Source organism: Ictalurus furcatus, chromosome 14, assembly GCF_023375685.1.
Source record: "Ictalurus furcatus strain D&B chromosome 14, Billie_1.0, whole genome shotgun sequence".
Taxonomy (NCBI): Eukaryota; Metazoa; Chordata; class Actinopteri; order Siluriformes; family Ictaluridae; genus Ictalurus; species Ictalurus furcatus.
Window position 1 is genome coordinate 19149295 of NC_071268.1, and position 24147 is coordinate 19173441.

A 24147-nucleotide genomic window follows, 5' to 3' on the forward strand; every position below is an offset into this window, starting at 1 on the left:
AAGGAAATGTTGGAGTCAACCATGTTAGTTGTTATTCTAATTGTAAGTATTTTGTGGTTATTCAGATTTTTCATTCTTGTCCCATGGTGTGAGATCTGCGTTGGAAAATGCCTTTGTCTCTTGTATCGGCTACTCTGGTCAATTAGCGCTGGTTTGTTAAGTGTGTATATGCCATGGTTGAAGCATGCCTGATTTTTATACAAATAATTTATTTATAATAAAGGAATGTTTTTGAAATGTCTAGAGATCTTGGATGAGCAGTCACATATTGTGCTTTTTGGACAACAGCTACACAATTAGTGGAAGTCAAATATGTACTCAATTTAGAGGGCAAAAGTACACACACTACAATTTAACTTTGAATCTTATACAAAGGCAGAATTATTTCTCCACTGGAATCATTAGAAGCTCTACACATCCATGGCTTAATGAGGCTCAGGACAAAAAATAAGTAATTGAAGCCCAGAAATAACATGAATTAGGCGGTTTTTACTTTTCAGAACTATCTTTCTTAGCAGGTGAGCCTAGACATAGGCAAAAAGCATGGCTGGCAAGATATTATTTATGAGCTGCAGTACTGTATTCTAAATATAGCAAATGCTCAGTTTTTCAGTTTTGCTATATGCCATGAGTATACAGCACTTCTCATTGCAGTTTTATGTATGCAGCTTGAAATACTAAAATGCCCTGCATCCAGAAGATTTTAAAAACTCAATCAAAGAAATTAGTGGAACCATTCGAGAAGGTTGTAAACAGTTGATCATTGGGCAAAGGTCAAGTAATGAGATACTTTGGTAAAGTGAAAGCAGCGTTTTGGAATAGCCTTTTCTTCTTCAGCAAATGTGTTAACTTAAACACTTCAGTTTAAACAGTAAGTATAGACACAACCGTAGACTTTATATGAGCACTAAGCTGTAATATGTACATGAATAACAAATAATCTAATCTCACACTTGTGTTTAACTCCTGGTTTTGTTTCTTTTCACAATGGAAACAGATCTCATTTTCCACCCTCGATACACAAACCTCCAGGCTAAATAGAAGGGCAGCTTAGACCAATACCATAGCCAGTGCCTTCTGGACTATCAAGTACCCAACTCTCTGTGTCCAGCATCGTCTAATCAATAAAGACATGCTTCATATATTCTGAATGTGTAACATTAGCTTATTTTGGCATTGGGTAGCTTACCAATGTCAGTCAATGTCTCGGGTATAAATGGTATCTAATAGTAAGGTCTAATTAATGATTTAGCCATTCACAGTAACAATGCTATTGTCAAGACATGTTAAGTGGTTTGTCAACTAATGCATTTAAAAATGTGTTAACCCATCTCAGACTACAATCTATTTTTTTACAAGGCTACATTGCTGACAATGCAGTAAGGTTGAGGTTTTATCATAGAATTAGGAAATAAAACTAGCATCCATGCATGATGGTGGGTGGATTTACTTTAATTCTATAATTTAGGTATCATGTTTATATTTTCAGATCTTGTCAGTCAAAAACACAATCTATCTGGGGGAAAAAAGGAAGTTCTGATTACGTAGTTTCCTTTTGATATGGATTTTTCCAAATATTTCATAGCGGGGAATGTGTTCAGTTAACAGGGTTGAGAGCTGAAATGATTTTTCCATTTTTCATAACCTATAGTAAATGACCCATGGAAAAGGATGCTTCAAGCATGAGATGTTAAATGGATTCCAACATTAATGCAAACAGTATTTTTAAAGTTAGATTATATTTCAAGGTAAAGTGTAGTTACAGTGGGTTAGGACAGTCAAAAATGCTGTGTTTTAAGGGTTTTATGAATTTTCATTCATTCAGTTATTTATTTGACATATGTATGTTGGTTCTTGTGAAGGACATTTTACCCATGTTAAAAATGTTTTTTTTTGGTTTTTTTTACCTTTACTTTCCATGGTTATTTGTAAGTGTTTTAAATTACAGTGGGACACAATTGAACCCTAATCATGGAATCACCTTGTTAGCTATCCAAGTATTGATAATGAAGTTAAACATACAAGAGATTATTAGTTATTGTGGGCACAGTGGCTTAGTGGTTAGCATGTTTGCCTCGCACCTGCAGGGTTGGGGGTTGAATTACCACCTCTTCCCTGTGTGCATACAGTTTGCATATTCTCCTCATGCTTCGGGGGTTTCCTCCGGGTACTCCAGTTTCCTCCCCTAGTCCAAAGACATGCGTTGTAGGCTGATTGGCATTTCTAAATTGTCTGTAGTGTTGAAAGGGTGTGTAATTGTTTCCTGCATTGGGTTGGCACCACATCCAGGGTGTCCCCTGCCTTGTGCCCCGAGTTCCCTGGCATAGGCTCTGTGTAGGATAAAAGGTACAGAAAATGGATGGATGGATTATGAATTATCAACATCTAAGTTCTCCAGGATTGTATTCAAGTTAACTAGCAACTTAATCTTAAATAAACTCTGGGGGTTATGATTTTATATATGTTTCAAAGCTAGTAAAGAACTGAACATATGCGTTTGACTGCCTGTTATAATAGTTCTCTTTAGTGCTTTGTGATAAGCCACATGAAATTGTTTTAATATTTTTTGGAATTGCTCCCAGATCCTTAATCATATCACTCCACATTTCTGGCCCATTTTTGCTTTCCTAGCAGAATTTTGCAAACTTCTTTGGAATAATTGAATAGCGTTGCTGTGCTGTGGGCAACCCTCTCCCTAGTGTAAACACACTGTATAGATTGCAGTTTAAATCTGTTCAAGATCTGATCACGCTGAGGCAGACAGCTTCCATGCTCACTACAATGCATGCATTCACCTGGTCTAACACTTTGACTAGTTGTCACAAAAGACATTTAAGAGACCTTCAATACTTGTGAGGTGTCTTGCACTCAATCCACCACACTTAATTGGCTCGATGACAGACATGAGACTGCACTAAGAACCATCTTTATATTTGTCTAGCAGTGGACAGCAGCCAATTATCTCTCCTCATAGCCACAGCTCGCTAATGATCTATCTCTCCGTTTATGGCTCAAGTGATTGTAGTTAAAATACCACCAAATATTTTTGCCACTTCAGATCTTCTGGCAGCACTGTGCTTGTTAGATGACTTTTCCTGCTTTGGGCCCCACTTGATTAAACTGGGAAAAAAAAGACTCAGTATGTTTTGCTATAATCAATGTTGTGCAGTAGGGGGAGACTTTAATGGCTAACTCAGCTCTTAGGGACAAAGATTAAACACCCAGCTAGCATTAATGAAGCTAGCATAAATTTTTTAACAGTAAAAAAAGCCACAGGTAAAACCGTGAGATAAATCACAACCTCCACTAGCATTTATATTACATTAGTCATAGACTGGCCATGTATATTAATCGTAATATACATCAAAATAAGCAACCTTTTTTGCCTTGAGAAGTTGAACGTACAGTGAGCTGTGAATTTGTATGTATGTGTGTCACATGTCATTCTTGGTCTGACAGCTTGATTACTGCAGTAAAGAATATAGCACCATGAATAAATTATACACTCTAATACTGCAAAACAGGGATGCGTTACATCTAATGACAGCTCTGTTATGTTTTGATGAGACTGTATCTTTTAATCGCACGTTTCAGTGAATCAGCTGATCACTGACATAGACATAGATGTTTTGAAAGGATGTTGCTTTGCTGAACAGCTATAGTATAAGGGCTTAATAACATACTGCCAGCCAAAGGTCTAAATACACACCGCCAGCCAAAGGTTTAAATATTTGTGTTTAAATGACCTTATTTTACTCTACATTTTCAACAATTATAGAACAGATATATTCTTATTGGTAAAGGATAAAACTTTATCACTGTAATTAGTTACTTGTAGCACACCAGAAATGTTTTACAGGTAATACTCTCCATGAGTCTTTATCTATAGGCTTAACAGGTTTAATCCTCCAAATTCATATGCCTTTATTAATACACTCATTTAACATTATGATCTGAGAGCGACCAGTTAATACATTCCACAAAGATTTAGATTTCCTTCTTTAATAGCTATTCTGTATCATTATGTTTCTTATATATAAAAGTCTTCTGTCGCTCAGATTGTTTTCTCCTGAGATAAAAGATCACAGTAATCAGCATGTGTGTCCTCTTGTATTTCAGTAGACATCTCAACAGTCATAGATTGTGCTCAGATCTTAATGATATGTCAAGTTCATTCAAATATACAGTACAAGTTTACTTAAACAGGTTTACTACAATCGTACTATTGTATGTTTAGAGAGGTGTACAGTTTACTTCTGATTTACTACCATGTCTAAGTAAATTTGAAGAGATTGTGCTCAGGTCTACTTATTTATTGTCCACATTAAATTATATAAAAGGTATTCTTAACCACAAAACTTGTTTCATAACCATAAGTTTTGATCCAGAATGTGGTTGTGTTCAGAATATATTTTTCACAGAATACATTAAGCATTTAAAATTGTGTTAGGAGAAGAGATTTCACTCTCTTTTTACTCAAATATCATTTTAATATTCAATCTATGTCTGCAGCTCTTTGGCAAACACTTGAAAAAAAAATAATAATTCAATAAACTAACCAGTACAATAAAAAGAAAAATATTTGTTTTAACAAGTTTCCAGGTGGTGTTGCAGAAATGTGTTTATCCTGTTTGAATCCTCTCAGTGCCAAGTGTGGCACTTTCTCTCTGTTTTAACTCCTTTTAAACTTAGAAAATCTCAAGTCTTGTTCTATTTCTCCTAAGGAATTTCAGAAATCAGAAATGTTTCTGACAAAAATGATAGCTCAATAATACAAGGGAGAATCACTAAAAATCAGTAATACATCTCTTGGTATACCAGAGAGAAACCTTTAAGCAAATCAATTTTTGGAGGCACGGTAGCTTATTGGTCAGCACATTTTCCTCGCACTTCCGGGGCTCGGGGTAGGAATCCTGCCTCTGCCATGTGTGTGAGGAATTTGAATGTTCTCCCCGTGCTTTGGGGTTTCCTCTGGGAACTCTGGTTTCCTCCCCCTGTCCAGAAACATGTGTTGTAGGCTGATTGGCATTTCCAGATTGGCATGTCTGTAGTGTGTGAATGAGTGTGTGATTGTGCCCTGTGACTGGTTGGCACCCCATCCAGGGTGTCTATTAAACACCAAAAAAAAAAAAAAAGTTTTATAATAAATGCATTTAAATGAGGTGTCAATGAGATTCAGTGAGATATGTCTCAATGCAAATGCACATTCATCATTATTAAACTTTTAAAAAATTATTTAATATTATTAAAACAGTCATTATTACAAAAATTGCAAAGTAGAATACACAGCAAGCAAACGTTAATGAACAAAGGGCTACTTTACACTGTATGATTTCAATTATGCAAATCATAAAGAAATTCCTTTATCACCTTTTCCAACCTTTTCCAAATTCCTTTAGTCATTCATCACAATGAGTAAGACCAAGGAATAAGACCAAAGGAGTTGTGATGTGCAGCAAAAGGTTGTTGAGCTTCACAAAATGGGAAGTGGCTATAAGAAAATAGCACAAGCATTGAAAATACCCATTTCCACCATCAGGGCAATAATTAAGAAGTACCAGTCAACTGGAAATATTATGAATCAACCTGGAATTGGACATGTGTCTATATACGCTCAATGCACTGTGAAGAGTATGATTCAAGTGGACAAAAAATCTCCAAGGATCACAGCTGGAGAATTGCAGAAGTTGTGTTTTGGGGTCAGAAAGTCTCCAAAACTACAATCCGAACACACACACACACACACACACACACACACACACACACACACACACACACTTTATGCTGGTTTGCTAATGAACCAAGGTATGTATAATCAATTAAAAAGCCTGTGAAGTCAGATATAAGATGTTTTTACTGAATATTCAAGCATTAAACCTTTTACATTCCCTTAGTCACAAAATGGTAATACAATGCACAATGTGTACAATGTGGGTTATTTAATTAACATACAATATGGATACATGACCTTTATCATTCTCATTTACTTTATATTACACAACAACATTTCATCAGAACACAAAGAACAACACAAAAGCAAAGGAAGTGTTTTGTTTTTCAAAATATTCCACGTTATAATAGAACCTATTCAATTTTAAAAGGTTAATAAACTGAGTAAGTGGTTCTCAAAACCTAAACTGAACTTGTTTGTCTGGGATACACAGCATGCTTGTTTATTCTTTTTTACTAGCAACATATGTTTCATTATTTTTTTTAATATACGTTTATATAAGGACAAAAGTTAAAGGCTCGGCAATACCACAAGGGGCAAATATAAATGTACTGTTTTATGAAGTGGGAATAAAAGAAACCTTTTATGTAGGGTCGAAAAAGTTGCAAGTGAGAATAAAACTAACCTGTGTATTTACTAGGGAAGTGCATCATGTCTATTGTGGAGCATCAATATATCAATTGGTTAATTAACTTTATTATTATGCATTTACTGTACACTTTTATAATACGAATATGAATATCTTTATTGTCATTGTCCAAGTACAACAAGATTCAGTCTTCAATCAGATTCAGTCTATTCTGTATAGTGTAGTTTTGTACCAATGGTGTAGCTTTAACATTACATTTAGACAGCAATGGCTCATGACCAAAGATTTTGGTTTCACAGGATAACATTTACGAGGACATTATCAATGCCTCAAACTAAATTATGTTGAGAGGTTTTCACACTAGACTTATGCTACAGGCTACTATCTAGTTAATCCCCATAATAGTGAGTTGAGAGTGAATAACATACTGTACAGTCATCCAGCAGTAGTTAAGAAGCTTGTTTCGAATGGTTTTAGATGTACATCTGTTGAGCTGTGTTTGATAAGCAAGTATGTTTCCCATTGCCAGTGAGGTTCACCCAGAAGAGCTAATAGTAGTAACCAGGGTTGCCAGGTTTCAGTAAAAATGTCAAGCCCAACTACAGTACATCTCAAAAACTAAATAAATAACCCGAAACTATCCTCAAGAATTCAGGCATTGAAAAAGATGACAGATATACTGTAGACACACTGTATGCACTTACACTTTATGGAAATTTATTAGATTTAATTTAGATTATTTGCTAAAAAAAACAAACAAACAAACAAAAAAAACATTATCTTGGTGGCCATGGGGTATTTTTTAATCTAACACAAATAGGCAACTCTATTAACTATTCTGTCCACTGTTCCTCTCCTGAGCATAGGGCAGTGAGATTTTTTTCCCCAATGAACCTCTATTAACACTTGTTGCAGTTCTCATTTTTGACCACCATGGCCAGACAATAACTCTGTGAGCAAATCCTTTCAAGATAACCTTTCAAAGTCATCCTCAACCCATACCAGTACGACTCTTTCTCCACTATTCTCATCACCCACCTTAAAACCTCATTCATGGTATCTTGGCACTAACCCACCCTAAGAAAATGTGTGGTATTATATATTGTTCATGCCTGATTCCTCCCTCTATAAATGGACAACCAATCTGTCTTTTCAACTGAGTCAGTTGTGGAGTGTAGTCATCTCCATCTACACTCCTATTGGCTTTTTGAAGCTCCACACCAACCTGTCTACTAAGCCAAAAGTGAGATTGATGTCCAATAGTATGTGGATACCTGATACTCACACGCACCTTCTTCCACAAACTGTTGCCACACAGCTGGACACAGTTGTCTAGAATGGCTTTGGATGCTGTAGCAGTAATATTTCCCTTCACTGGAACTAAGAGGCCCAAACAAGTTCCAGCATGACAATGCCCCTGTGCACAAAGCAAGCTCCATAAAGACATAGTTTGCCTAGGTTGGTGTGGAGGAAATGGAGGAGTGGCCTGTACAATGCTGCTCTGACCTCAACACCACTGAACACCTTTGTGATAAATTGGAATGATGGATGTGCACCAGGCCTCTTTACTACAACATGAATGCCCATCCTGCTGAGCTCTTGTGGCAGTATGTACACAAATCCCCATAGCCAAGTTCCACAATCTAGTGGAATACCTTCCTAGTAACAGCAAAGGTGAGACAACTCAATATTAATGTCCATGGTTTTGGAATGGGATGTTCAATACTTTGAACAAGTTTTCTACATACTTTTGGCCATATAGTTTATGTAGGGGGTGGATTAGCATCTTCAAAGGAAGCAGAAGGAGAAGTATACACAGAAACTTGAAAACAGTATGCTTATTCTACATTCTTAGTATTCATAGTATTAGTATCATTAATGTAGCTGGCAGGGCATGGTGGAGCAGTGGGTGGTGTTGTGGCTTCACAGCTCTGGGATCACTGGTTCAGTCCAGAGCTTGGGTTACTGTCTATGTGGAGTATAAAATGTTCTCCCTGTGTCCATGTGAAAATCTTCCAGGTTCTCCGGTTTCTTCCCACTGACCAAAGCCATGTAGGTAGGCAGATTGCCCCTAGTTGTGAATGTGTGTTTGCATTATGCCCTGAGATTGGCCAGCATCCCATCTGGGATGAATTCAGATCTATCGTAACCCTGATCAGGATAAAGTGGTTACTGAAGATGAATGAATGAAGGAAAATATTAATGTAGCTTATTCACAAGCAGTACAAGATCAGGACTTTGAAAGATCAGAAGCAGGATTGCTGTCAGAAATAGAAACTGGTACCAAATGTAAAAGTTAAGAAAGACTGTAGGACCAAAAATAATATTACGCTAATTATTTCAGCACCGATTTTCTTATATCTGTCCTTCCGATGAAAGAATGCAGAAATAAAAAGCGGACATTCTGTAAAAAGTTTTCTAGGTCAGTGCACTCTCACTTAAAGCCTCAAGCTCAGTTTTCAAAGATTTTGTGGCTTACTCCAGCCCAAGTATACATGTGCTCCAATTTTTCTGATAGCTTCTTGTAGTTCACCTGTGTACTCACTCAGCTTGGAGCTAGTCATTTGAATGAACTAAATTTCAAATGAAGCGTTTGTGGTGTTGTAAGTTTGTCCTCATTGATACTAGCCTCATGTTCAGACATTTTCAGTTTATTTACATCATTCTGAAATATGCATCATTCTGAAATATGCAGTTTTCCTTTCATGTTTTACTTCCATGTACTGGTTGTATGCAAGAAAAACATTTCAACATGAAAGTACAGTGAAGAAAGCATTTCTGAATTAAAATAATATTTCAAACAGGTGTTAGATGGTCGCATGCTTGTAACAGTTGTTTCTTCCTAGACTGTACCTCTGATGGGATGTCCAATGGGGACAGGTCTTCTATATTTTGCCTACTTGCGAGTAAACAGAGCTAATTCTTGGCATTTACTTAGCAGTCTACAATATGCACTTGAGAGCGTTGCCTATTCTCAGTGGAAATACAGTGAACTGAGCCATTAACAAACTCCACTGAAAGGCAATGAAGCTTGTCCAGACGTTAATGGGTCTTGTGAGACTGGTCCACATTTCTTTAAAATGCTCTTTAAAACTATCATTACTTATGGCTTTAATAGCTTGATAACACTGGCTAGTATTTTCTGTGTTGATGACTTTACATGGAGCATACTTAGTGAACTCGTAGTGACGATCGCTCTTCTCTTTGTCTACCAATAGGGCAATAACTTTTTACCCTTCTCACTGAGCTTGGTTAGTTTTCTCCCCAGGCATTTTTTTTTTATCTCAGCTTCAGTATTCTTTGCTGTCAACACATGGACTAATTGGCCTATAAGTCACAGACATGCGGCACAAAAGAGGATGTAGAATTTTCAGTGACCAATTACCTTGTGAAAGGCAGTATACAGTACATCTAAAGGCTGCATTTTCCAATGATTATGGCATCATATATAGCAGGGGTGCTCCGATCAGGATTTTTCGGGCCAATCACCGATCCCTGATCGCTGGAAGCTGTATCACCCAATACTGATACCTATCGCCAATCACAGGGTCTATTTGAAGCCTTCTATTTATCATGTAGCATTATATATTAACCTATATTTAACAACAATGTAAATTAAGTATTAAAATTAAGAGTTGAGAAAGTATCGTGAATTGACAACTGTTTATTTATTGGCAAGCAACATGCGCAACATATTAACTTAAACCATAGTAGCCTGTGCTTGGTTATTGGGAACAGTTTATAACTTTCCTGTAGAATAAATATATAATAAATAAATAAATAAATAGAATAGAATAGAATAAAAGACAGAACAAACAGAGTCTTTAACTTTAGCTAGACTATTTTAACTTTAGACTAAAAACTGCAACAATACTCATTTGCCTGCTTTCTTGCCTGCTCTTTAATTCGCTCTGACAGCAACACAGCTGAACACACACACACACACACACACACACACACACACACACATGAATGTGTAGCTAAATTTCTCACCTCAGATCAAGGATTGTAGGGATATATATAGGTTCTCAGATTCAGTGTCATGGACTCTTTTCTGGACCGCTTCCAACAACATGGCTTTTGAAGTTTTTATTTTACACCATGATCAGCCTCTGAAGTTTCTCAAGAAGACGATTTAAAGCTCTGAAGCATGGTATAACATCTGCGCCATGCACGGCAGGCTGGGTAGATCGGCATCCCTCATGGCCTTTTCCATGTTCTTTGCATTATCCCTTAGAATAACGTGCACTGTTTCCTTCGGGATTCCCCATGTTTGAAACATGTGGCTGAATGCAGCAGCAGGAGTCTCTGCCATGTGTAATATGTGCCATTTTATCAGCAGGTAAAAAAATGTCTCGCGAGTTTTGCGTCATCTGATCGACTCTTCTGGATCGGGCCTTTATAGAGACCGCCGATCAAACTATTTAAAGCGATTATCGGCGACCGATCAATCGGAGGACCCTTAATATATAGTCATTTATATCTCGGAAGAGATTAAATTAAATCCTTAATTGAACCATTTTAAAACATTTTCTGGCCATAATCTTTTCTCTGTGCCCTGTATGAATGAAATATTAGCCTGATGCCTAAGCCTCCATGAAGATTATTACATACTTAAATACCATTACTGACTAATAATAAAACAAATGAATAGGAAAAATTGAATATTGATCAGAAGTTTAATGTTTGAGGAGTCAGATGTGTTCATAGTTCATTCACGTGAAATATGAAATAGTATTCATGGGCTGCGCATTTAAAATCGCTTGCAACTATAGGACTTCCACATCTGCAGTGCACGCGCGCACACACACACACACACACACACACACACACACACACAAAGCTATTACTGCAACACACTGTGAACCATAAACAGTCTGCCCTGAGTCCTTCTGTTTGAGTCAGAACTCTAATTAGTCTCTTTCCCTGGGGAAGCACACTGAACACAACGTGCAGCGAAATGTCAGAGCAAGAACTGATGATTCACAATGTGCTGTCATACTCCAATATCTATTTTTAACATAGCTTTAGCGTGACCTGATACTACAGGCATCAAGAAATCTCAGTCTAGACCTAGACTTAGTTTAATGTGCTGGAACTTGGCTGCTGTTTGTAACCCCAAAGCTTTGTCAAAAATATTATTTAACATTTCTTCTTCTTCTCCTTCTTCTTCTTCTTCTTCTTCTTCTTTGTTTTTGATTTCAGTGGGATTTATTCATTTATAGGCTACATTCTCTTTCTTGTCATATCAGAAACAACATGGTGCCCTTTCAATATGCTCTTTGTTTGCTAAGCAATCCAGACAAGAGGGGAAAAAGCAGCAGCTATATTGGAGCATGTACAAGAAGAGCTATACACTTTGACATTTGAAGACTCAGCTGTTCAGCATGCACCTAAACACTGATACAAATCTCCCCTCAGAACTCTTCTCCTGAGTGTGTAGATGTCTGTTGAGGTGATGGCTTTGTTTTGTACTACAAGTGTACTGATCATATTGTTGTATTATTGCTACTAGAGTGTATTTGTAATGCAGTATCTCTGTATCTGCTTTTTGTAGATTGATGGATTTGTTGCTAAAGTTTGCAGATCTCCTGTATAATAGCACTTATTCAAAGTTTTTTTTTTTTTAATTTACTGCCCCCTCTGTTCTTCCAACTTGAACTTATTTAACATGATAACAAAGTTATGTATATATACAATACATATTAGGTATTAACAAAAATATATATATACATTATTTGGAATGAACAGATAATTCATCCTAAATGAAAGCAAATACAAACACAAAAAAGAGGCATGAGGAGTATTCTTTTTTTTATTTTAGATAGTTTGCTTGCCAGCCAAACAAATCACCACACACACACACACACACACACACACGCACACACTCCGGTTTCATCTCGTCACCCAAAGAAAAGTCTGAAGTGTGTCCATGGTGTCCCTCGCCTTGAGCCCCAAGTCCCCTGAGATAGGCTCCAGGCAACCTGTGACCCTGTGTAGGGTAAGCAGTAGAGAAAATGAATGGATGGATCTGCAATATGCTGACATCATATACAGAACCTCACAATGCTGCTCACTAGTTCTTACTATCTTTATAATAAAATGCTACTTAAATGCCACTTGTTCTGCTAACTGCTAATTTGTGAATGTATTTTTCCACACAAAATCTCCTTTTTCCTCTATGTTCTTTTTCAGTGTTTCTATGTCCTATGCTCAATGATAGGGTTAACTTCAGTTACAGACCATGGTCACTTCCAGATACGAATATTTTGAGCACTTAACATTTACAGATTATGGCATTGTATTTAAACCATCATGTAGTTATAGTTATAATTATCTAACAATGAATTTTATATATAATATACACTGAATGAGCCACCATGTGCACACATTCAGACATGATGTACAGTCATTCCCCCTTACGTAAGTCAATTTAGATCCACCAGTTCACCTCTTGGCATGGATGTGGGAGGTAGGAGGAAACTGGGAAACCAACATAAAACCCACATGAAGAGGCAGAGAACATGGAAGACGTGAAATTCCACACAGACATTTACTCAAGCTCAGTATCAAACTGATACTGGGACCCTGCTGCTGTATATATAATTTATTTATTTATTTTAATGAGCTTCATGATATCACACAACAAACAACATACAAGGCAATAATATATAGACAGCAGTTGGAACAAAACAGGAAGCAACGAGGACAGTCTATGAAGTGTTCTAAACAATCAGTGACTACATTTAAATGCACATCAATATTCCAATATTAATCCAATTTTGGCAATATTCTCATTAGTATTGAGTCATGTGTAACCTCCGCAATCCAATTGCCCAATTCAGATTCAGAGTAATATTCTGATTCCCCAAATTTTGATTCCCACCCCGGAATATGCTTGTTTTAGTCGGGAATTTGTTGCATGTAAACACCTTATTCAGAAAAGTCACTGAAAGGAGATATACGTGCATTCTCAGTCCACAAGGAATTGTGGGTGCTAACAGATGCTTAGCTGTAGGCTCTGTATTTAGGAATCTCAACTCAGGCATACTTACACCAACCATGTATACAGGAATATTCTGATGCCTGTACGCATATAAACATCGTATTCAGAATATGGCTGCAACCCAAATATCAACAGAATTTGATATGCGTGTAAACATAGCCATTGTCTCTTACCATTGTAGCCATGAATGTGGAGTAGTAAACAACCTGGAAAAAGTAAAGAAAGTAGTATAAATAAAGTGGCTATGTACACTGACATTTCTGTGGTAATTGAATAAACACTTTAGCACCAAGCTAAGCCTAATCCTCTGGACTACAACCTTAAAACAGCTCCAGTCAGCTATTACAAAATCATTACGCTTCTGTCTGTGTCCATGCAGAAAGTGGGACTTGATTTGCTGAGTTTGCTGTTGGCATGTCTGCTTCTGTGGTGAAAAATGTCCCTCAAAGGTAAGTTGTTATTACTATTGATTTTACAACTATAACACAGCATAAGAAGCTGCTACTGACTTTCCTCTCTAGAAATGAAAAAATCAATTGTCCAGTTTGAGACTTTTGTACAATTTATTGATTTTTACTGCAGTGAAATGTTAATTCACTCCATACGTTTGAGACTGTAATAATAAAATGAAATTAAGCTGGTACATCAAAATGCCAATAGGTTAATTAGTGTTTTGCTGTTTGGTGCCTTCTTCATTAAGATTTTCAATCATTAATGCATTGAATGAACAATGGTCTAATTATAACCTTCTAAAGGATGTTTTAGAGCATACCTGTTGACACGGTGACCACGTGTCCATTGATTTGGGTGGGAAACGCTATCTAAAGATCAAGGCCTGGAATGTGGAGGTAATTTATTGATGAAGATGACCTTGGCTGATCTCTTAAAAATGCCTCTGTTGTACAAAAGCAGCCATGCTCACATTGATCTGACCTGAAAGAGCTTGAAGATTGCTTGTGGTAGAGAAAATAAACTAAAGAGAACATGAAATGTACTTTTCCCAAAGTGACAATTGAATCTTCTCATCAAATAACCACCCCCTTGGAGGAACCAAAGGTCACTGTGTGGCACAAAGATAACTTACTGAGAAAGACAGTCTCTCACTGAGGTGGAACCACTAGCAAAAGGTTCTGATGATGATATGGTATGTCCAAAAAAAAAAAAAAATGTTCACTGACCCCTTAAGCAAGTAAAATGGTGTAGCTTCATTTTGCTGCATGTAATACAATAGGATTAAAAGGTAAGTATGGAGTCTAATCTGCTTAGTTGAATATCTTCTACAACCTCAGTGAACAGTGTATCTAGATCACACCCGGGATGTCATTACATTTTTTTAATCTCTCCCCTCTGCTTTATTATAATACCTTCCACCACTAATGAAATCACACAGCTATTTCACAATTCTTTTTCACAAGTACTGAATTTCCTATTCAGTACTAGGGTTTTATATGATGTATAAATGCAGAAAGACATCATGCACAGAATATTTTAGCACTTATTATTTAAAACTAAATAACTTTAGTTTTTGACAGTGACTTTACCCTTATGGAAAAGTAACATGATTTTTACTTGTGAAATTTACATGTGATTTTTAGAAACAGTCACTCTAATGAAATTGCCCTCAAAGAGTCCATTCCATTTTCATTCTCTTCTGCTAATTGTTAATGTGTGAATGAGAAATGACTGCTTTTTTCAGTGTTTTCCTGTTTTTCTATGGTGTATGCTCAAGGTAGGGTTAACATTAAAAAAATAACAAAACAAAAAAATCTTCCAGTACAGACATACACTTACGGATACGGGAAAACTTACATACGGAAAAAAGTCACATGGTCTTCATATATATTTAGCACATTTTTATTTATCTTTTTTTTTTTTTACACATGATCATTCCACATAATTATTATTATTTTCTCACACAAAAAAATGTATTTTCAAATGTGATTACATGTGGGGGGTTTTTCACTGGCCACGGCACAAAATTGGCCCACCCGGAGAGCACCCACTAGCCCAGGCCCTCCCCACCAATTTTATACAAATTTATATAAATAAATAAATAAATAAATAAATAAATACAGTTATGAAGGAGTTTTCAGGGGACTTTTCAGAAAGTTAATGTTGCAAATGCAAGGAGTAGGCAATGCAGAAAGGGCCTTTTATTTTGACTCTAATGCTGCATTTGAGGTGATGTTGCAACTTATAATTCCCCGCTTATAACCAGTAAAAACCACCGAAAATGCCCCACTCAGCTTGAAATTTCAACTCATAATCTTGGCATCATCTCAACTACCAGTTCCTTCTTTGTTTATAGTGTGACATCAAATCAACATGGCCTTGCACACATCTCAACATTTAAATGAGTTTATACTGTAGCAGATCAATTATTACACAGACACAGTACTTGGTTATATCTATAAAATTGACCATACTAATCACTGTTTTGAGGAGGTAATCTTCAGTATCAGAGGTATCACTAACACTAGGTGGCTAGCTGTTGATAAGCTACTCGGTATTGTCCGCTGTTGTTGGTGCGCTGCAATTTCAGTCCAAAATGTTGCATGATGTTTTAAGTGCGCTAGAGTAGAACAGGACCAACAGCCACTGAGGGCTGTAACTGTAAAAGTGTAGTTAAAGTAGCTTTTTATGAGCTTTACATACTCTGAAAGAGCAAAAAAGACACGCTTTCCTGGGGGCATCCGGGCCAAGGTGGGAAATGACATTATTACAACTTGCAAATTAACACTTCCAAGATACCACGAATGCAGCATAACATCGTTAACATTGTTAGCCCCCGTTTCCACCTACAACTTGAAGCTAGAGCCAACCCTGCTGTTCTTTGAGCGTATATGCAGATTCAGTGCATAACATAGTCAACCATGCCTGTATGTTTTTCAAAAGTGATCACATATTATTTACAGAATCGCATGTGAAATGTGTGTGCTTTTTCAGTAAAGGTACAACAATTGCACACAGTGAGGGAGGAGTCATCCACAGGCTTGTATCAGGTCCTCAGAGGGCTGCGTAGGAAACGGACCATATCTGAGTGACAGCAAAGTGTTGGACATTTGGTACTAGCTCTTAAGAGTCACACCTGAGTCTCAGAGACCCTCCAAACCCTACAGCGATCTACAAGTGTCAGAGAAAAGCAGTGAAAACAAAACACTTAAGGGGATTCTGGGATTATTCAGGGATGTTGTCAGTGTGAATGTTGGGATTCTGTGTTCCTTGTGGTATACACACGAGTTCAGGCTCTTAACATAATGCAAATGAGTCACTCTGCGTGCAAGCTGGATATTTTCAGAGCCTTTGTGTAGGGCTGACTCTGGTGCAGCAATGTTGGTCATAGCATGCTTTCTTTATTGGCAGCAGTCCAATGCTGTGAGTGGAATATCAAAGTATGTCATATTACACCACATGCACTAGCTAATTTTGGTTGAGTTCATCATCAAACACAGGGTTAAAGAAGAAGCTCTGCTCCTAATTTTAAATGTACTTAATTAATTCAATAACAGCCACATTCACACTTTAACAGGAAACGATGAATATTTCATATGAGCAATTAAAATATTTTTTTGCTGTTTGATTACTGTATCATTTTTAAAGTTCTGAATAATTACATTGCTCCAAAACAGTAAAATGCAGAAATGTATAATGTTGTATGTAACACCAATGTTTCTGTGCACCAAGACAATATGCTTATCAAGCAGTCAGCCTCTAAGTGCAGTTTTAAAAGGAGGTATTGACATTATGAGGCATAATTTATTTTGTATACAATTGGCTGATATTATCTTTTGATTGATTTGATCTCCTTCTGCCCTGTACAGCATATGAGCGAAATAATATTAATTCAACAATCACTTTATCCTTTATTCATCGCACATTAACATGCTCATTCAAAAAATAATAGAAAGATTATTATTATCATTATTATTGTTGTTGTTGTTGTTGTTGTTCAACATTCTAAGCTCATTTTATCAGTAATTAGAAATTGTGAAAGCTTGCCATTTTCTAAATTTAACATTCAACAAATTGTAAATATAAATTTAATCTGAAACAATAGCAATAAAACGCTTCCAATTTTTCATCAGTACCATTTTCCTGCACTACGCAATGGAGATTCAGGATCTGGCACAGGCTTTCTATTCACCCATTTCAGAATTGTGCACTATAATAGGTTTAAATATATTTGCTTTCAATATGTGGATAGACTTCAGCAGATTCTCAGTATCTCCTGTTTAACTACTCACACATTCATACACACAGAAATAGGGCTAGCAGTGTTCTTAGGAAATTGTCTAATTTATAGTAACTTAAGATTTTTTTTTTATTTACGGATTATTGTTATTATTAAGTTTTTATGATGGGATGACCTACTGGCTAATAGTTCATGATAAGCAAATTTGTATGTGTATACATTAGTTACATTCTGACAGATTTACAAGTGTGTTATGTAAGGAATAATGCATGAGTGGCGTTTTGTAATGGGAAACTGATCAACAATAGGGTGGTGTGATGCGTAATCACCCCATGGTTGATTATTTTCCAGCAACAAGAAGTCCTGAAGTTTTTTTTTATTCCTCTCATACCACAGCAACAACAACAATTACAATTTCTTACAATTACAAAAAAAAAAAAAAAAAAATTCTAATTAATGAATTAATTAATTAAAGTCTGGAACACTCAGCTGAAGGAGCCTTGAAGGGAGGCTTAACCTTAATCGTACCATTTTGGTCTTGCCATGACAAAGTTTCAGGATGGTTATCTCTGTGAATGTCTTCTACTACATGGGCCGAAGACTCAGAACGTGGTGTTTCTGTTAATGTCTCTTTCCTTGTCAGGTTAGAAACTCAGAACAAGGAAGTGCCAATCAGGGAGATGCCTTTATCCCTTTCTGCTAAGGAGGAGATTGTAATCTGGTGCCTTTCCATTCCAGCAATGTGACTGTCTATTGATGCCAGAAGTGGCCACAGTGTAGCCCACACTAGTGTGGAACTCATTTGCATAGGTAAAGTACACAGTTGGAGAAGTGTCTTTAAAGTTTTGCTTATGTTTTATTTATTTTCCAAACCTCTTTCAAAATATTATAGGCATTGTGCTAAACACATACAGTGCTGTGAAAAAGTATATCCTGATTTCTTCTGTTTTTGTCTCATACTAAATTGTTTCAGAAATTTAAACAAAATCTAAAATAAAATAAATGCAACCTGAGTAAACACAAAATACAGTTTTTTAAATGATAATGTTATTTATTGAAGCAAAAATGTTATCCAATGCCAACTGTGTGAAAATGTATTTGCCCCTGTAGTTACTAATTCCCCAAATCTGTGAAACTGCATTCATGATGTGGTTCAGCTGGACTAGACACAATCACACCTCATTACTACAAACCCTGTTTAATCAAATCAACACTTAAATAGAACTTTTTCAACAGCGTGAAGTTGGTTAAAAGGTCTTACCCAGTAACACACTATGCAAAAGTTGACAGAAATTCCAGAAATGACGAGGAAGGAGGTGAGTGAAATACATCAGGCTGGGAAGGGTTACAAAACTATTTCAGAGGCTCTGGGACTCCAAAGCGCCACAGTGAGAGCCATTTTCTCCAAATGGAAAAACTCTGCACAGTAGTGAACTTTCCCAGAAGTGGCTGACCTTCCAAAATTCCTCCAAGAGCACAGCAACTACTCATCCAGGAAGTCAGAAAAGAGTCAATGACAACATCAAATGACCTACAGGCCTCTCTTGCATCAATAAAGGTCACTGTTCATGACTCCACTATCAGAAAGACACTGGGCAAAAATGGCATCTATGGAAGAGTGGCGAGGTGAAAACCACTGCTAACCCAGAAGAACATTAAGGCTCATCTGAATTTTGCCAATACACACCTTGATGATCCTCAAACCTTTTGGAAGAATGTTCTGTGGATTGATGAATTGAAAGTGGAACTGTTTGGAAGACAAGGTTCCCGGTACATCTGGCGTAAACCAAACACAGAATTCCACAAAAAGAGCATCATACATACGGTCAAGCATGGTGGTGGAAGTGTGATGGTGTGGGAAGTGTGATGGTGTGGGGATGCTTTGCTGCTTCAGGGAATGGGCAACTTACAATAATTGAGGGAAACATGAATTTTTCTCTCTACCAGAAAATCCTAAAGGAGAATGTCCGGTTTTCAATCCGTAAATGCAACTGGATTATGCCTGGATTATGATCCAAGACAATGATCCAAAGCATAGGAATAAATCCTAGTCCTAGAAGTAAGTGAAAGACTGATCTCCAGTTATCAGAAATGTCTGGTTGCAGTTATTGCTGCTAAAGATGGCACAACCAGATTTTAAGTTTTTCACATTGGTGATAGGTGTTAGATAACTTTTTTTGCTTTAATAAAAATAAATAAATAAATAGAAATTTTATTGTGTTTACTCAGGTTGCCTTTGTTTTGTATTTCGTTTGAAGATCTAAAACTATTTATTATGAAATATACACAAAAACAGAAGAAACCAGCAAATACTTTTTCACAGCAGTGTAGAGTCCAAACATGATAAGAAATGGTTGAACTATCACCCATGCACTCATTCGTGTGTTAAAAGGTCAGCTCATATAAACTGTTGTGTCAACAATCATTTTCCATTAACATAAACTGTTCTTTACATGACTGTGAAGTGGATGTGTCACAGTTTATGTCAACTTTAAGGACTCAAAACATATATATGAATGGATTTGGATGGGTCTTTATGGCCTTTAATTGTTTTAGCCACTGTTGCTCCATCCAGTGGTTCTAAGGAATTCTTATGGCAGTGCTGACTTAAACCTTAGGAATGAGTTTAGTGGTTAGGGTCAACCTGTGGACCAATGATGAGTTCTTCTTCATGCGGATGTGGGTGAAGGGGGTCTCCTTCCCTGTCCTGTAAGAGGTGTCTGGCAGTTGTCTTTGCAGCTTATCTACTGATACCACGCATTTGTTTATGTTTGTTCACTAAGATCCAATTACAATGTGGCAAAACTTTCTCTACCTGGTAGCTAGAGAGGGGTCCTGTTATAAATTGGGCCCTGGAATGTCATCTCAATTGTTGTTCCCTACAGCTGTTACTATAGAAACAATAACGTATGAGAAAGAGCACATTAATGTAAACCTGTGATTTGCCTTGAGACTGAAACTACTGAAATGCTATCATGAGTCGGGCTGTTCAAGAAAATTAATCAACACCTTCTGACCAATGTGATTTGAGAATTTAACAGCACTGTAGTAAAACTTGTAATAAATCCCAGACACAAACAGATGGGTTGTTAAACGAGGCCCACCCATCAACCTCGAGTCACTGCAGGGCAATTTGTTATGCATCTCTACTGCTCAGGAGTCAGTAAATACTTCATGGAGACAAACCTGATGATGGAGGCTGTGTTCAATGGTAAATAAAGTAAGCAGTGCACAACAACGTGGCAAACATGACCATCTGGTGTTTATCTCATTTGGGGATTGCCTGTAAAGTAATGATTTTGGTGAATGTGCTTGATATTCACATGTGCTATTTTGTTACACCATTCACAGTAGACACAAAATTCTTCATATGGCACTGATGAGAACTTTTTGGTTCTCTAGGGGAAGGAAATAGTTTGAGGGATCATTTTGAATGGTGATTCACAGCACAGAGGTAATATTACCTCTCTGCCCCCACTTTTTTCTTGTTTCCACTTGCTCTGTTTGATAATGAAGCTGCTTAAGGGATGCATCTAGTGATGCATTGATAATTACCACACAACAGGCACAGTGGTTAAGCAGAAGCTGTTCAGTCCCTTTCCACTCTCGGCTTCAACATAAATGGGTGGTTTGTTGGGGGTTGGTTCGATAAACATTAGTGCAGCCAGTTGTCATAACTAATAAGATTTCTAGCACTGGTTTTACCAGTGTGTTTCTCTTAACATTGTACCTAATCTGTCAGGATGTCTTGGGTTCATTTCCAGTCATGCAAGTGGACAAAAAAGACAACACAGTGGACAAACACATGGGCAGAGTGACGGATGTTTGTAATATGTTAGCTCTGATCTAATAGCAAAACTGTTTCAAGTGGTCTCAGAATAGAGATCTATAAGAGCTAGAGTAGTCCTTTAATTTATATTCATTTTATACCCCTCTGCTCACATTCATTCTCACACAGCATGCAGTACCTTCAATAAATCCACGAATCCCAATAGCATAGTGCAGAGTAAATCAGCCTTTATTCCCATATATACAGTAAATGAAAAAGCAGAGCATGTACTGTTATACGTAACCCTCGATCATTAATCTCAAAGCAGGGGTCGGCTGCTCAAAAACTTTCTAGTGACAATTTAGAGCTCACACAGACCAAAAATCACGACTGAGAATTAATGATCCATTTTATGGAGGAGATAAGAAAAAGTTATTCATTCCATAAAGAAATGACAGGTTGGTTATCTCAAAAGTACAGGACAGAGACCAAGGATGAAAGCCGCTGATATCCAAATAGTGCAATAGAAATATTTTAGTTATGCTAACCATATTTTTTTCAAAATTAACAATTTATCTAAGCAATTTTCAAGAACAATGTCGCAGAATCAGTTCATATCTGTAATGAGCTGTGTTGAGGTCACTGTGCCCTGGGAACCTCATTGCCTGATGGTATATACAGATTTTTTTCTGTACACTGTAAGTTGCTGAAATATAGGATATCAATGCACACACACATACACACAGGTTTTACTATCATTCAATTTATGCAATTATTTGCTCACTCACCTCGCGTAAGAGTCAGGCTCGCAGTGGTTCTGGTGACAGTGGTTCTGTGCCAGGAACACAGAACGTGAGGCGGGAATCCACCCTGGATGGGATGTTAGTCCATCACAGGGATCCAAGCACACACATTCATACAGTCATTCACACTCTGGGGCAATTTATCTTAGCCAATCCACCTACTGGTTTTGGAAGGAAACCTGGAGGAAACCCATGTGGACACAGGGAGAGAATGAATAGCCTCCTGAATAGCCCGAGCTCAGGATCAAACCCAGGACCCTCGAGCTGTGAGGTGGCAACTCTACCCTCTGTGCCACCATGCCACCCTGATGTAATTATTACAGCAGCTAATTAATTCTATGCTCACACCTATATCTAACCCTGACCTTAACCGCAGTAACCATAAAGGAAATGTTTTGGCTCTTTTAGTTTTTCAGATAAAAGATGCATTTTATTATTATTGTTATGGAGAAAATTGTTCCTCAAAAATAGCTAAACACCCACACACACAAACACACACACGTACACACACGTGCACACACACATGAACACATGCACACACACACACACACACACACACACACAAACACAAACACCCACACCCACACACACACACACACCCACACACGCACACACCCACACACACACAAACAAACACCCCCACACACACAAACACACACATACACACACAGACACACTCACACACGCACACACCCCCACACACACACACGCAGAAACACCCACACACACACACAAACACCCCCCCCCACACACACACACATGTACACACAAACGTGCACACACACATACACACGCGCGCACACACACACGCGCGCACACACACACACACACACACACACAAACACACGCCCACACACACACACACACACACGTGCACACACACACACACACACACAAACACAAACACACACACACGTGCGCACACACACACATACACACACACGTACACACACACACAAACACTCACACACACACATGTACACACACACACACACACCCACACACACACACACACACTCAAATACAAACACACACACACACGCACACACACAAACACACACACACAGTTATCTAAATTAATCAGAGTATTTGATTGTCTTCTTCATAATTAATATGAATTTCCCCCTTTGTCATAGTTTTATTGAAAAAAGCAATTAGTGTGTTCCATCTTTACTTACACATATCATATTTCCATAGAAACAACACTATGTTTCACAGTGTAATGTATTAGATTGTAAATTTATATTGCCTGCTTTGATTTGATTCATTAATTAAAGCAAGATTCAGAGTAATATTGAACATTATTCAGATTCTATTATCAGTCTATACAGTTGTCTAGATCATTGCTTCTTTTATTGCTTTTCAGTAACGCCTTTTCCTGGTCAGGGTCATGGCAGATCTGGACCCTATCACGGGAACACTGAGGTGGGAGAATTGGCAGATGAGATGCCAGTCCATTGCAGTTGTCTAGATGAATAAATGTAATTCGAACTTGAATTGTATAGTTATTTTCTCAAAGTTCTGAGACTTTTCTTATGGAGGACATGGGCATTGTGATGAAAAAGTGTAATATGAGGAAAAATGAATCTACAGGATATGAGAGAGAGTGTGTATATGAGAGGGAGGGAGAGAGAGAGAGAGAGAGAGAGAGAGAGAGAGAGAGAGAGCAGTTTAATAAAACTATTATTTACAAAATAAAAACATTTGCCATGACAACATCATCAAATACTCACTGATATAAAATAAAAAATTCAGAACCAACTGACCCTCGTCAATTGCACACAAAACATTCAGTGCATTTACATGGACAACAATAATCCACTATTAACCCGATTAAGACAATACTCTGATTAAGAAACTACCATAAACAGCAATTTTTAATTACCTTAATCTGATTAAGGTCATACTCGAAGTAAGCACTAATCGAATTAAGACATGTGGAGTACTCCTGTTTTAGTCACATTATAGACGTGTATTACCGACATGTACACACCTTAATCCTGTTATTAACGTCGTGTGAGTTTTCACCGCATTTTACGACAGGACACGATCACACA